The following is a 15,834-nucleotide window of genomic DNA, read 5'->3' on the forward strand; positions in this document are numbered from 1 at the left end:
GGGTGATCTGAGAGGAATGCACTAGGATGATCCTACAGGTCCTTTTCCCCTTGCCCTTTTGGTGTTTGGAAAAAAGAATATAATGACGAGAGCATTAGTGCTCCATTGCAAACAGGAGAGAAACTTAAAGAAAGAAAGCCAGCATGCAGCCTGGCAGGGCAGAAAAAACAGGAACATGGGTGACTTGTAAATGGAGCCACCAAACTACTCATGGGCAGACTAACTCCAGACTCTTTTTGCATGAAAAAATATATATTAGCTGGCTAAAGCCACTATTAATTCGGTTTTACATTATAAGCAACTAGACCCAATCCTAATATAGATTGATAGATCCTCTATAGATCATGTAAAATGTCATTTACTAGCAAATAAGAAAGGAAATAAAAACCTTATTTAAATAGTCCAGGTAAAGGGCAGACTATAAAATGATAATTAAGTACGTCTGTACCCTTTGATGTTTTGAGTCAATGCTGTCAAATAGCATCTTTTCTGTGTGTGAGAAGCGCAGAGGGCGGCCAGAGATAGCTTATTGTTGAATTTGGTAGATATAGATATTGAAATTGCGGTGATCTTTATCCCCGGGTAGCTAGCCATGTAAAGTATTGAAGTTTTGTTCTCTTCCATTATCTGAGTGGAAAGATGTGATGTTTACCTTGGCTGATTACTAAATTATGTTTTTATGGTATGCCTAACCAATACAGTTTGAATACCATGAATTCACTCCATAGTAAGTTTTCCAAGATAGTACACAGATTTATTAAATAGAAACTGTAGTTCATGAAACTAGACATTATCAGGGTAGAGTAGACCAAAAAAAGGAAACGTCATTCAGCTTCCAATCTCATACTAAGGCTTCATTGTTACCTTTTTTAGGGGGTGGGGGGGTGGGGGGGTGAGAAGTTGACTTTCGTGTTTACAAACCTCTGAGATTTAAGATTAAATCAGGTTTCCTTTTCAGGGGGGTAACAAAATATTTCCTTTATGCTTTAATGGTAGAATTCTTCTGGCATCAATGAAGATCTTAACATTTGAGTTTCTCAGAAGTCTTCCATCCAATGAAAAATATGAGTTCACTTTTCTTTGGATTAAGATTATAGCCACTTAACATGAGGCCATGGAGCGTGTGGTTGACAGGGAGTCTTCTCCTTTGACGTTTACTGGGAAGAAATGTTGGTGCTAAGTCTCTTTTGAAAATGAAGACTTGAAAGCTGTGATATCCTACAAATGCTCTCTATGTTCAGTGCAAGATAGTATAAGCTTGTTCTCTGGGACACAACTTTATGAAAGCCTTTTTGTTGTTTGTGAAGTGTGTACATGTTGCAAAAAAGGGCTTTTATTTTATTTATTTATTTTTTAAATGTTTTATTTATTCTTGAGAGAAAGAGAGACAGCATGAGTGAGGGAAGGGCAGAGCAAGAGAGGGACACAGAATCGGAAACAGGCTCCAGGCTCTGAGCTGTCAGCACAGAGCCCGACGCGGGGCCCGAACTCATGAGCTGAGCTCTGAGATCATGACCTGAGCCAAAGTCGGACGCTCAACTGACTGAGCCACCCAGGCGCCCTGCAAAAAAGTGATTTTAGCCACCGTGGTGCAGGGTGCAGGGTCAACTGGGGACCGTCAAACTACTTCTCTGGGTTATTCAAATCTAACACCGAGCAAGATAATAGCTCAAGAAGCAACTAATGAGCCTTGTCCACAGTACTGAGATCGTGTATCAGGATGACCCATACATTTTAAGCAGCCTTTGTATTGATTCACAACTCTTTCAAAGTTTAAAACTGGGCTATGTTGTATACAAGAGCAAAGTCATAGAACAATGATAGTTTAACATACAGAGGGCATGACATTTGATTATATCTAAGCTTCTTCAAATGCCAAGAAGAATCTGGAGAAAGATATTTGATATTGACTTTTAAAAGGTCCACATAGATAAAATTAATAAATCTTATTAAAGTTTATTTTAGAGATATTGATTTTAAAGTAGAAATGCACCCACAAAGAAAGTCCCATGATAAAGGCTAATGTGTAAATTCCTTTAAAACCCGTAGTTACTGTAATTATATGGAGCATTTTACAAGCAACCAGGGACTTCTTTGGATAGATGACTGAAATTTAATCAGTTTCTGGCACAGGCTGCTTTTCTTTCCCACCTCAGATTTCTAAAGCACTATTTCTAGGGCAGACCTGTTCAGATAGTGAACCTTTATTATCACATTTGATCTGTCTTTGAGCACTTTCCAAAAGAAAGGCTTCCACAGATCTCCTAGAAGATAAAGCAACGGGATGATTTTTCTCAGTAGCGCATGTTCTTCCTCCCGCCCTATTCCATTCTCAGAAAACTTAATTCACCTCTACAGTCTGGATTTGATAATCACGTGGAGTATTATGTATGAAATGCATAAAACATCGATGTGCTAATGTCGCCACCGGAGACTATCAGATGAAGAAATAGGCATATCCCTTTGTACTCCTGGACATAAGTGTTTGCCCTCAACCTTTTTAAAAAACAGCTCATTTCATTTCTAAGCATTTTAGGTTTTATTTATATCAAGTGGCCTAGACCTGCCAGTCTGCTGAAGGGAAATCGGAGTTTGATAGTCTTTTTTTTTAGGCAAGGAGGAACCGGAAGAATAATCACAAACGATAAACGTGAAAATTAGGCTGCCTCTAGAGTTTATGTTTTACAAGTATGAAATCACTCAGTTTATCTCCCAGATGATTTAAACATATCTGATTATTTCTGATGGTTCAAGGTGTAATGGTCTGAAAGTCTAAATAGAATTCTTAGACTCACCTTTATTAAAACCTGAGGATCTGAAGATATAACTGTCTGGATTGATTACTATATTTCTGCTGTGGAGAAAAATAACAGCCCTGAGTCACTGCTTGTTGTTCACATCTTCATTAATGCGCTTAATACATTTCTGTCCTTAGAGAAAATTAATTTTTTTTACTTCTTTTATATTATAGTTCACTTAAACTTAGATTCTTTGAACGTAGCTGGACTGCAGTGTGACATCTGAGTTCTAGAGATCAATTGATAGTTGTTAAAGATCATGAAGAATGGCCCATTAAAACAGTTAGTATATGACAAATAACAACGTTTGTGTTTAGTGTGGAAATTTATCAACTAGACAGAGCACTTATTCCTGAGAACCGAACGAAAGTCTACTTGAACCAACTTATTAATCAGTCAGTGCCCTAGTCTTAACAGACTGTCTTATTAAAGAGCTCTAGATATATTAAAATTGAACTCTAATGTGATAGGTACTATCCCTGAACCACAATCACAAAGTACACAATTATTACTGAAGGCTAAAGTCTATGAAAAAGAAAAATAAGCATTTGTCCCCCCTACCCCCCCGAGGACTGAGATGTTTTGCAATCTCTGGCTCTGATTAGGTACAGTGTCTATCATGGGATTCTGGCTATGTGGGCAATTCGTTCCCTCACTCTCCACATAATGCAGGATCAAACAGCAAGTTATTCTGACAAACCTATTGACAGTGTGATCTTTCTACCTGTATATATACAGACCACACTGCAGAATGGTCTTAAGTTTACAAAGCTTTTTCAGAAGGGAGAATAAATGAAGCATACCGATGGGGGCAGGGGGAGAAGAGATTGTTCTGGCTGCCAAATGGCATTAATTCTCTAGGTGAGAGCCCTAGAAGAAATCATCATAGCTTCTCATTCCCTGGGGAGTCTGTGAGGGTAGATGCCCATAGGAGCTGTGAGTCATCAGGTTGAGTACTCATGACAACTGGGTGGATACCATCTCAAATGACAATGCCAGTCAGAAGGTATTGATTGTCTGGGAGTGCTGGGTGGAAAAGGACGCTTGAGGCTAAGAGTAAGTACAGCAAGAAAGCAAGCCATAATAAATTAGTGACATTTGCATAAGGAGGATTTAGGATCATCACAGAAGAGAAGTCTCAGATTCTAACCTTTGCAGTACACTTCTGGCATGGCGCTGACCTTCACTTACCCAAAAGGGAAAGTGTGTGCACTTCAGTTAACAGCCAATGGCTGCTCAATGCAATCAATAACCCTTCTGGTAGAAAGGTGCCAGGTACATGCCCAATAGCAATCAGCAATGAAATGGTTTACTAAACACCTGCAGTGACCTAAGTGAGAATCCTCTTTGTTTTCTTCTCAAGGTTTTAAAACCTGATTCCTGGAATTGAACACAACAGTATTGAAAGAGACCAAAGTCCTGTAGACATTTCCTGTAGAGTTTGGTCTCTGCCAGTATAGCTACTGTGAAGGGCAACTTATCCCATTCCAAGACAGTCTTCACTTTTTTAGATAGTCTAGTTCTTAAAAATTGTTCTTTCATGGACTGAGTTGAAACTGACCTGCTGGCAAATCTGACATTGTGGTTGCAGATCTGTTTTTTTGAAGAAAACAAAATAATTCTGCTCTCTCTTCTGCCTGACAATTCACCAGAGATTCACCCAATTAATATGAAAATTGTCTTTATGGTTTTTGTTGATGTTGTTGTTTAACAATTGATCCTGCTTCTCAAACTTACTGTTCCCAAGCCAAGGCACTTGAACTTCAGCTTTGAAGTTTCTTCACTTCTCAGTAATTAATCTACTTACTCATATCGGACAGTAGGGATCTTCCTCAGTACCACATTTTGTTTTCCGTGCCCACATTCAATCCATCATCAAATTCACTTGATATTACCTCCAAAATATCTCTGAATCTCTCTTTGTTATTCAGTCTTCTTTTCCAGTGAAAGTCAAATGACCTTGATCTCTTGCCTCTTCCACTGCAATAGCCTCTGAAGTAGATCCTTTACCACCTTTAGCCCCTCCCCAGTACATTATCCACACAAAGCCAGAGTGATCTTTATGAAAGGCAAATCTCCTTACCTTAGTCTTTGTGGCAATCTTTCCATAACTACCCCTGGCACAGGGAATAGAAGACTTAATGTGTCTTCAAAGGGCTACAAGCTGGCCCCTCTTTCTTCTCACACTGTTCTTCCTTCTTTATTCATATATTCTAATCACCCTTTCCTCTTTCCATTCCTCAATTTTGCTAAGTTCTTTTCCTCCCTGGGGCTTTGATTATGAGACTTTGCCTACACTATTATTGTTTGGAAGGAAGCCTTCCCTCCCTCCTCCCCCACCTTTATTTATGTGATTTAAATGTCACGTCTTCAGAGAGTCTTCCCAATTAGATCAGTTTATTTATTTTTTCATTGTTGCTTTTCCTTTCCTTTCTTATCACTATTTGCTATCTAATGTTCATTTGTATGACTATTAAAGTCTTGTCACCTCCTCTTGATTTTAAAGTCCATTAATGAAGGGATAAAAATAAAAGATCAGTTCCTTGTTAATTTTCTCTATTTACCTTACACTTAAGCACAGTATTTGTAACAGGGTGTCAATAAATATTTGTTGAAAGATATCTTTATCAACTATTTCTTACATTTTCCTTAGTCTTCTCTTTTCTGGCCAAACATTTTGGGTCCTTACAATTTCTCATGTGACATAGTTTTCAAACTCCTTTTCATCTTGGACACATTTTTTGACACATTGTGTTCTTCAATTTTCTGCTTTAAATATGGAGGACTAATTGCAATATGTTAGATGTGATCTAATAATTAGAGAATTTAATGGAACTATTCTTTCCAATGTCCTTCTTACAATGCCCATTAATTTAGCCTAAGGTGGTGGTATGCTTTTTTAGCAGCCGGATCTCACCATTGGTGCATATTAAACTTGTGATTAACTAAAATCCATAAATCTTTTTCTCCCTGAGGTTCCTAGCTAGAGAGCTTCATTTTAAGTTGTTCATTTAATGTTTTTAACTGATGTTCAGAATGATCATTTATTTATCTTGTGCTAAGTTATGTTTATTGTCACATAGGGTGCTGATTAGCCTTTTCAGGTTAGTCTCATGTGTAGTCTGGATAAGCATATTTTATTTTTCACGGTCAATGTAGAAAAAGCAAGCTTTGTGTTTTAGCCCTTCCTCATCCCATGTGGGGGTCAAGGATGTCACTATTTGATTTGTTATATATTAAAATTATATATATATTAGTTCATTAAATAAAAATATATTAAAAATATATATAATATATGTACATAAAATTATGTAATATAGGGGCACCTGGGTGGCTCAGTAGGTTAAGTGTCTGACTTCGGCTCAGGTCATGATCTCGTGTTTTGTGAGTCTGAGCCCTGCATCGGGCTCTGTGCTGACAGCTCAGAGCCTGGAGCCTGCTTCGGATTCTGTGTCTCCCTCTTTCTTTGCCCCTCCCTCGCTCTCTCTTGCGCGCAAGCACGCACACGTGCTCTCTTTCTCTCTCTCTCCCTCTCTCAAAAATAAATAAACATTGGGGCGCCTGGGTGGCTCAGTCGGTTAAGCGTCCGACTTCGGCTCAGGTCACGATCTCGCGGTCCGTGAGTTCGAGCCCCGCATCGGGCTCTGGGCTGATGGCTCAGAGCCTGGAGCCTGCTTCCGATTCTGTGTCTCCCTCTCTCTCTGCCCCTCCCCTGTTCATGTTCTGTCTCTCTCTGTCTCAAAAATAAATAAAATGTTAAAAAAAAATTTTTTAAAAATAAAAAATAAATAAACATTAAAAAAAATAAAAACATTATGTATATGTATCATGGACATATGTAACATAATTCATATTTTTCATGTTTTTAAGTAGGCTCCATGCACAGTGTAGAGCCTAATGTGGGGCTTGAATTCATGACCCCAAGATCGAGACCTGAGCTGAGATCAAGAGTCAGATGCCCAACTGACTGAGCTATCCAGGCTCCCCAATTCATATAAATTTTAATAAACTTATTTTAAGTTTTAAAAAAATTTTAGCATTTGCTTTTTAAAATACAATGGTGAAAGGGTAGTAGTCCATTCAAATATATAGGCAAATTCATTTTATTTCTTTAAGTTTTGAAACAAGTGTTATGCCTCAATTATTTTAAAATTAATTAAAAACAAAAAGTTAAAATTGTTAAAGGCTAACCATAACTGCATCCTATGAAGAAGTTCAGCTATGTATGTTTATATAAAGATTACAAGAATAATTCCAAGAAAAATTTGACCTAGAAGGCCCAGAAGACAAAATGGTACACAGGTCTTATTTTCCTTTTTAGCTATTACCTTATTCCAAGAAATAAAATTAATGGTTTCAATAAAAACTCATGATAATTGGACTCATGATTATTTTAGCTTCTATAGAACCACTCCCTAGAAACATTCATTATTCCAGTTCCATTCAAAAACATTTGCTGAACTCAAACTCTATGATCAGCCTTGTAGAAATGCTATTCTCAGATACTCTGGCCTGTCGGGGTCAGAGGAGGGGAAATAGATGACATTCTCCTAGTTTGATGAGAAACTTGCATATTTTACAGCCTCTCTCTCTCTCTCTTTTAATGTTTATTTTTCATTTTTGAGGAAGAGAGGGACAGTGGGGGAGGGGCAGAGACAGGGGAACAGAGGATCTGAAGTGGGCTCAATGCTGACAGTCCCCTGCCTGATGGGAATGGGGCTCGAGCTCAAGAACTGCAAGATCATGACCTGAGCCAAAGTCACAAGCTCAACTGACTGAGCCACCTTAGGTGCCCCTTTACAGCCTCTCTTAAATGTGATGCCCCTCATTAGAAAACAAACAAACAAACAAACAAACAAACAAAAAGCTGGGTTTTTTATTTACAATTAGGTTCTTCTGGTGTGCCATGTGAAGACACGGAGGTGTAGAACAAAATGCCATTGGATTTACTAGAGAAGTGCAAGTCTGGAACTCACTCTTAAAAATTCTTTCAAACATACTTGCAAACAACAACTTAACGTTGATAGGGGATAAAATGAATGTTCGATGCAACAGAAGGATGGAAGTAGGAGAGAGCAGAAAGATAACATTAGAGAATGAATTATGACCGCAGCAAAGAAAAACACTAAGAGAATCTCTTTTATAAAATTTTTCTAATATAAATCCATTTTTAAGTTGCAGAAGTGTTATTAGGTATATTTCCCAGATTATAAAAGAAATCCTGGATTTATAGTGCCCCACCATTGCTGTTATTAGTAGTGTGGTTACTTCTATAACTACTACTTTTGTTGGTAATAGACATCATTTATTGAGCTGACTTCTTGTGTCTAAGGGCACATGAAAATTCTTGTTTTTAAATATTTCACTTATCTACACAACAATCATGTGAGGTGTTAGTAGATGTTAGTATTGTTCTCATTCTACAGATGAACAAAACTTGCTGAAGGTCTTAAGTTTCTACATGGCAGAGCCAGAAATGGAACATAAATCTTTCTGGGTCTAAAGGCTCTTAATCTTTAAGCTCTATGAAAGTAGATTTTTTGTAACGTATCCAAATTAGCTGCTTGGGCTGACATTTATTAATCAGAGAATTGCTAGATTTTGACTTCACTCTTTTTCTCTTTGTGAAATAATAAAAGTGCACAGGATTGCCAAATGCAGAGTTATCAATATTACTTTTGAAAGATGTAACAATTGATGTAAAGGTAGTTCTGGATTCTCATTGATTAATGTTAATCAATGTTAACCGATCACTTAATATTCACTTGCACAGATGTATCTTTATAATTTGATACTGTTATTGACCATGTTTATAACGCAAAACACAGAGATCAAGACAAAAACATAAGACAGAACGGTGAAGGAAAAGCATCCATGTTATTTAGATATGGACAGCGGTCTTCCCTATTTTATTGCAAGTATAGTATTTGGCATATTAAGTACAAATAGTCATTAGAGCTTGGGAAATTTACTAAAGGGAATTTACAAGTGTGCTTCACTTACATACGTGTATATATATGATAGTGTATTGGAGTGCCTTCATTAAAATGTATCCCTTATTGAAAAAAATATTTATACTTGCAACCATGCCATGTTTCATACATACATGATTGTGTTTTAAAACACATCCAGCTATATATAGCTGGATATAATATGAATAATTACACAGGCAAGATATTTTTAAAAAAGAGTTATGCTTTTAAGCCAGCAACTACAATTTATATATTTAATCCACAACTCCTGAAATAGTATCTTTGGTGCTATTTAAGCTAAACCCAAAGGCCCTATACAGTATTGTTTCTAGAGATAAGCTTAATTTCATACAACAACAAGTCTAATAGGACAGTTATGTTCCTTCCACAAACCATGCTGGATGTTAGCAATAAAAAACAGTGTAATTTTCAAGAGATTTATAGTCGAGGATGGGATACAGAAAAGCATATTAATCAAGTTTAGAGGGATATAGCAGTGTGATGACACAAAGGAATGTAATCATAATCAGATGACAAACCAGCAGAGCTTATCAGAATGCAGTGACTGACCCGAGGGTTCTGAGGGATGAAGAGAAGTTAGCCAGATGCAGGTCAGGATGATGTAGTGTTGGGGTATGGGAAATGAGATACTATAGAGTTGAGAAACATAATGAAGAAACATCTCCCTCTTCCTTACAAGAAAGGGCTTTTCATCCTCAAGGCTATTGACATTTGGGACAGGATAATCTTTTGTTGTGGAAGGCTATCCTGTGCATTTAGCCGCATGCCTGACCTCTCCCGGCTAGATGTTAGTAATACCAACATCCACCTCTCTCCACCAACCCCAAAGAAACATGTCTCCAGACAGTACCAAATGTCTCTTGGGAAGTAAAATCATCCCTCATGGAGAACTCCTTCTGTAAGCAAAAAGAGAGATAACTATCTTTGGGCACTAGATGAACTTGCTAATCCACACTGACAGAAAAAGCGCAAATCATATTTGCATTTTCCCAATTTGCTCTCTAGATGCCCTAAATTAGGGTGGGTGAGAGACAGTTATCTGGTTTTCTTATTTACTACTCAACAACCTGGGACCTAGTATTTACAATTTAGGGACTGACTATTTCTAGGTATGAGTGTAGGTATATACACATACGTACACTACAGAGACATAAATTGGAGCATTTCTGATTTGGCCCTGATTTTTAATGACTATCTAGCTTTCATTCTTATATCTTATCAGAAAAAAGAAACAACTGAATATACTTACCAGAATACATTATATGTATTCTGGCATAAATAAGAGTTGAATCAACTCTACAGATACCATGATACTACATGAATTACAAGAGTCTCCTTAAAGGGTGAACATCTGTTTAGTGAAGTTTGATTACACTCCTCTTTAAAGAAAGAATAAGCCATGAAAATGATAAAATTTGATTGGCTTAAAACACAATATATCCAACTTTAATCATTTTCTAAATCCAAAGATATTTTTAGATGAAAGCAAAGGAGGTCATTTCCAAATCATTTTGTGAAACTTAAGCCTACCCAGAGGAAAGGTAATTTTGTTTGATCCTGAACATCAAGTGAATTTGTTCACCAAACCATTTGTTCCAAAAGGTAATTAAAATAATGTAAAATTGATCCAATATATGTTTAACAAAATTAACTAATTATAATCTGCTTAAGCCATTTAACCTTTATAGTTCCTATAAAAATGTTTGATTTTCCTTGGAAAAATAAACAATGTGCTTTAAAGAGGTGGTGTCTCCTTGTCTATCTTTCTTTCTTCTTCTTCTTCTTCCTTTTTTTTTTTTTTTTTGATGTATGATCTTCTGTTAAGATGCCAATATAGCAAATGGAGTAGACAAATAAGGGAGGGGGATTAAGATTTCCTCTTAAGTCAAGAGCACAGGCAAAAAGAGAAAGAAATATTTTAAGATGATCAATTCAGACTCTTCACGTTTTGGTAGTAAGTTCTGTTACACTAAGCGTTGATGTTAACACCTCAGTACTCAATGTCAAATTTCTAAACATATATGAAAAGTCTACCAATTTTTCCTCCTTCAAGTATTCAGATTGATTTATGGGCCAAACAAATATCTACCTGCATCTTAGCATTTGTTTGTTCTCAACTACTTTCCATTTATTCAAGTCATTGTCAAACTACCTTAAAAGGTTCACCAAATTGACAAAGCCTAATTGTCTGCCCCTGGCTACACTTATTTTATACATATCCATTCTAATCACAGACAGAAACACCGAGTAGATGTCAAGATGTGGAAGGGTTTAGAGGGACTCTTAAGTGTTCTGTGAGAGGTATAAAATAGTTATGTAAGAGAAGAAATGTGCTGTGACAGCTCCATCTTTTAAAAAGAGTGGAAGAACGAGGAACTAGCTCGGGGAAAAATGGTAGAGTAACCATAGGTCCTCAGGGACTTCCTAATCCACAGCTGTCTATTATTAATTCATTATAATGTACTACTTTATTTTGGAGATAAAATTGTCATTTATGTCACTCCTAAAACCAAATGACATTATAAAAGACACCTAATGGTAAAAGTAGTAACAGAAGGAACTGTCACTGCTACGCAGAGAAAAACAAGTTAGACATTGGGGGGTAAAAATCTGTGAATATTTTCGATCACAGTGAAGCAAGTCGCCCATTATACTGAGGTTAATTTGTTGACTCATGATTTCCACTTAGCCAATGATATTGAATCACATGAACAAACCTCTACATCTAATCAGATTTTTTTTATTGAATTGTGACCTTTAATCCACCTTCTTCTTGATTATGAATGACAGTGACCTTTATCTAATTTAAAGCAGACACTCTGATGCAAAAATATGCAAACTACACATGTAAATTCTGAATCAAACTGAAGGTGTGCATAATCTACAGGGGAGAAATTATTTCAGAAGACATTTATATTAAGGACGAATGAGGTATTTGAGAGTTAAGTGAATTAGTCAGCATATGAATGATTGGTCAGAAGAGTTGCAAAGACCAAAATGCTGTTTATATTTTCTCAGCTTCTATTTAGAAAACTAAAATGTCAATATACATATCAATTTTTATTATTCTACTCAGCATTCTGTGGCATTCAGGAAATGATCACATGTAATAAAGTCAGACAGAATTATTTTTCGGAGGGGTCGGCACACCGTGCCTGAATATTCAATCCATTTTCATTTCGATTCATTTTCTGCTGCACAAAAACCTGGTGAAATTCAGACGTGTCATGTGCGGCACGTTGACTTCCTCGTACTGTTTCATCTCATTAAACAAAAACTTTGTGCCCAATAGCAGCTGGCAGTCAGTGGCATTTGTAGGATATATTTAGAAACTACTACCTCAAGGATAAAAGTGAAAAGAATAAAAGAAGCATGTGTGCATCGAGAATTGGTCAACATCCTGTACCAGACCTATTTCCTTGATTCCCCTTCTTTGCACCGGCTCTTTCCTTTATTCTGGGGATTAATGCAAACGGTTCTGAGCCAACACGAATGAGGGCAAACCCTGTCCTGGACACAAACTAAAACGCAGGCTAATCCTGTAACCCACTCTCCCCTCTCTTGAACTTGTCAATTTACATTTTTGTTTTCTACATGTACAAAAACACCAGAATGTAAGCATATCGCATATGCCTAAAACACATGATCCACATGTCTGCATTTTATTACACAGATACACATGTATATGGGTTTACATACAATGAAGCTTATGCCACAGCAGGAGGCCATGGAGAGCATTTTGCTGTCAAACCCCACCAAACTGTACCTGGAACAAGAATGTACTTTCCCGGCTAACACCAGGGGGTTGTCAGATTGCTATATCTCAAATAAACAGATTTACCTTGACAGATAATCAGCATTTTGCACTGCCTAATACGTGTTTATCTTCCACTATTGACATAATTACACTAAAAGTGCACTTAATACAATCTTTCATAGGAAATTAAACAGGTTTTAATGATATACTTATAATGGATTGGGACAGAGTTGAGGGAGAGAAATATCGATACTAGATGTTTTGGGAGAACACATACATGAAGCAATGACGAGGGGATCAATGAACATCAGGAAAAATCAATGACAGTCTGTGTTTAAGGAATTCATTTACATAGTTTCCAAAGAAATCGGAAAATCCTACAAAGCTGTGAAACGTCCTCCTGATTTTCTCATGTCCCCGTGCTTTTTCTATTCTTTTTTTTCTGACGTGGGCTCTCTGCACATCTCACACGCACACACAAAGAGCTAAAAATCGGAGTCCTCTTAGGAGGGATTTTATATTAGACTAATCCCTAGTCAATCCTTCCAAAAGTTCTCAATCTGGCTTTTGAATGTTGGTATTGGAAATTCAGAGTGACGCACAGAACCTACTCAGAAGGAATTCAGCAAACTTTGCTGCGAGTGCCAATTACAGAAATGCCTGGGAGCATTGACCTGCCGGCCACTTAAAAAGCTGTAGAAATTAACACATGTTGGTCATTAGGCATCAGGCCTTAAGGATATTGTCAGGACCTGAGAAGCAGAAGTAGGCGAAAATATTAATTTTAATCAAAATTACAGATATAACCCCTAGCATAAGAAGCATCTTTCTTTGAGCATTTGCTATTCATGGTTATGACTGGCCTCACTGCCATAAGACAAGACCTGAGAATTTTAAGTATCATGATCTTCAGATACTATGTTAGTAACAGTATCAGTGCTTTGCTGTCCCATGAATCTCTTTTCTTTTTTTTTTCAGCTACAGATTAAAATTAAGCCATTAAACATCCAAATGCTTATGTCCATGGGAGGGATCCAAGGTAATGTAAATTTGATTTTGGGCAGAAAACAAACCGAATATGGGGAAGTCTTGTCAAAAGTCTTCCATAAGCTCAGCATTGTTTGGGGTATATAGCAGATATTATTTAGTTTTTTTACTATAAAACTGAGAAACATTAAAGTGCATTTTTTTTTTTAAATTTCTAGTTTACAGATAAGGAAGCTGTAACTTAGAGAAATTAAATACTATTGCCAATCGCTGGGGTTCCAACCTAGGACTGTCTGTCTGAAGCTAGTGCTCTTTCTGTTTCATTACGCTTCCTCTCTAAATTCAGTTCACAAGATTTTAAATGCTTTTGTTTTTTGTCTTCCAATAAGGATGTTGACTCTAAAATGTGGTCCTCTATCTTCTTCATTAATTAGAAAAACGCATGTACAGTCACCTTTACCGAATCCAACAAAATCCCGGCGGCCAGCATGCAATGGCTTTTCATTTGCTAACAGAAGAAGCTCACAAATAGTCTTTACCATCTCCAAGGCTAAGAGCAGAAAAATGAAATGACCAAGTGCTGAGACCACCACATGCCCAGTAGCATGAGTCCAGAGTACCCGGGTCAGTGAGGAGGGGCGGCCATGTGGTTAGAGCCTTCACAGAGAATCTTCTGAAGAACTGGGAGATTTTTATTTCCCCTGCGTTCTGGGACCCAGAAGCGGATAGACGGGGAACCTGCTTTCTCCGCAGGTTGGTGAACCCCAAACTGCTTCTCCTGTTTCACTTCCGGCGGCACTGCTTCCTGAAACCTATGTCTAAATCCACGAATTCCAGCCTTTTTCCAGGAGCATGCTGGCTGACAATCGCACCTTTGAAGCTGCCCACTCCTCTGACAGGCTCCGTCCTCACCCTGCTTAGATGTTGATGTCTGTCTGCCTGAGTAATACCGGATTTTGCCAAATTCCTTCCAGAATTTGATTTATGGTTGTCAACTCTCTGTGTGGGATTTCTTATTGGATTGACTGTTTTGCAGTTTGCCTTAAAACCCACCTTATATCTTCTTTGCTTTCATACTTACTTAGGACCCCAACCCCGCTTAGTATATCATTCGGAGGGAGACAAAACTTCAGGTCAGTGAATAATTTCTCTTTGAGATTAATTACTTTTTTCTAGTCCTCTTATAGTGTATGGACATTTAGCGATAGGAATTACAAAGCTGTAAACTGTCGTCCATGAGAAACGTCAAGGTCTGAATTCTTTAAAATCTTCAAAACCCTTCCCTCCTCATGGATCAAGACATGTCTCCCTTCCTGATTCTTTCACCATCTTTTGCCCTATTTCTCTTTGTCTTTTTCATTTGTCTCCTGCTTTCACCTTTCACCTTACTTCTCCCATCATTTGCCTTCACCTTTAAGTTCCAAACTTAGAAATCATATATATATATATATATATATATATATATATATATATATATGCCGTATATATCATGTATGTATAGATATAGATATAATTTTTATCTACTGAAATAAACTCTTTTCCAGTAGCTATTCTTTAAACCTGAGCACATGTAAACTGTCATATGCAGTCACAGCATGGGTCCAGTGTCTGGAATATAGCAAAGTCTTAAGAAATGTTTTGAATGGATAGATGTTCCTTGTCTTGCCCTTGAGACAAATTTATACATACATATATATATATATATATATATATATATATATATATATATATATATCCTAAGCTAACTAGATATTAAAAAATTCAATCTATCATTCAAATATTAATCAAGACTACTCTCTGGCCCTCACACTGAGCCACGTTCTACAAAGGACACAGAATACATATGATTTTTACCCTTAAGTAGTTTATAAGCTACTCAGCATATAAGAGTATGACCCATAAACAACCAGGGAAATATGAGAAAGAACGCAGAGGCTGACTTGTGTGATGTATACAGTAGGTGCTGTGACGATACAAAGAAGAGGTCTCAGGGACTGTGGGAAGGGCACTTAATTAATATTTCTGGAAGAAGATTGATAGAAAAGTAATGTATGTAACAGCAGCTGTAAGCAAACAGACTTTCCAATCCTAGTTTAAGGCTTTTTACAGGTGTTGGCTTTGTTTTCCAAACTATAGATCTTATTCGCCCATGAAGTTTTGTTTTTGAGCTTGGATATGTGGCTAACTGTCCAGTTAACACATTTGAGGATTAATTTATCTGAGTATTTTTTGCTCATATCACAAGCTTTCCACAGTGAGCAAAATCTTTGGATTTTATTTTTAATTTCAGAAAAGTGAC

At 37.1% G+C, this 15,834-nt stretch overlaps 1 protein-coding gene and 1 long non-coding RNA gene across 9 annotated transcripts in view; one reads left to right on the top strand and one right to left on the bottom strand.

Annotated features, from left to right (window-relative positions):
• The window catches only part of ADGRL2 (adhesion G protein-coupled receptor L2), a 625,339-nt gene that overhangs the window by 604,658 nt on the left and 4,847 nt on the right, over positions 1-15,834 (bottom strand). The window lies entirely within an intron of this gene.
• The window catches only part of LOC144617236 (uncharacterized), a 94,479-nt gene that overhangs the window by 10,853 nt on the left and 67,792 nt on the right, over positions 1-15,834 (top strand). The gene's annotated exons all lie outside the window — the stretch shown is intronic.

The sequence above is a fragment of the Panthera onca genome, chromosome C1, assembly GCF_046562875.1.
Source record: "Panthera onca isolate mPanOnc1 chromosome C1, mPanOnc1 haplotype 2, whole genome shotgun sequence".
In the NCBI taxonomy this organism is placed as follows: Eukaryota; Metazoa; Chordata; class Mammalia; order Carnivora; family Felidae; genus Panthera; species Panthera onca.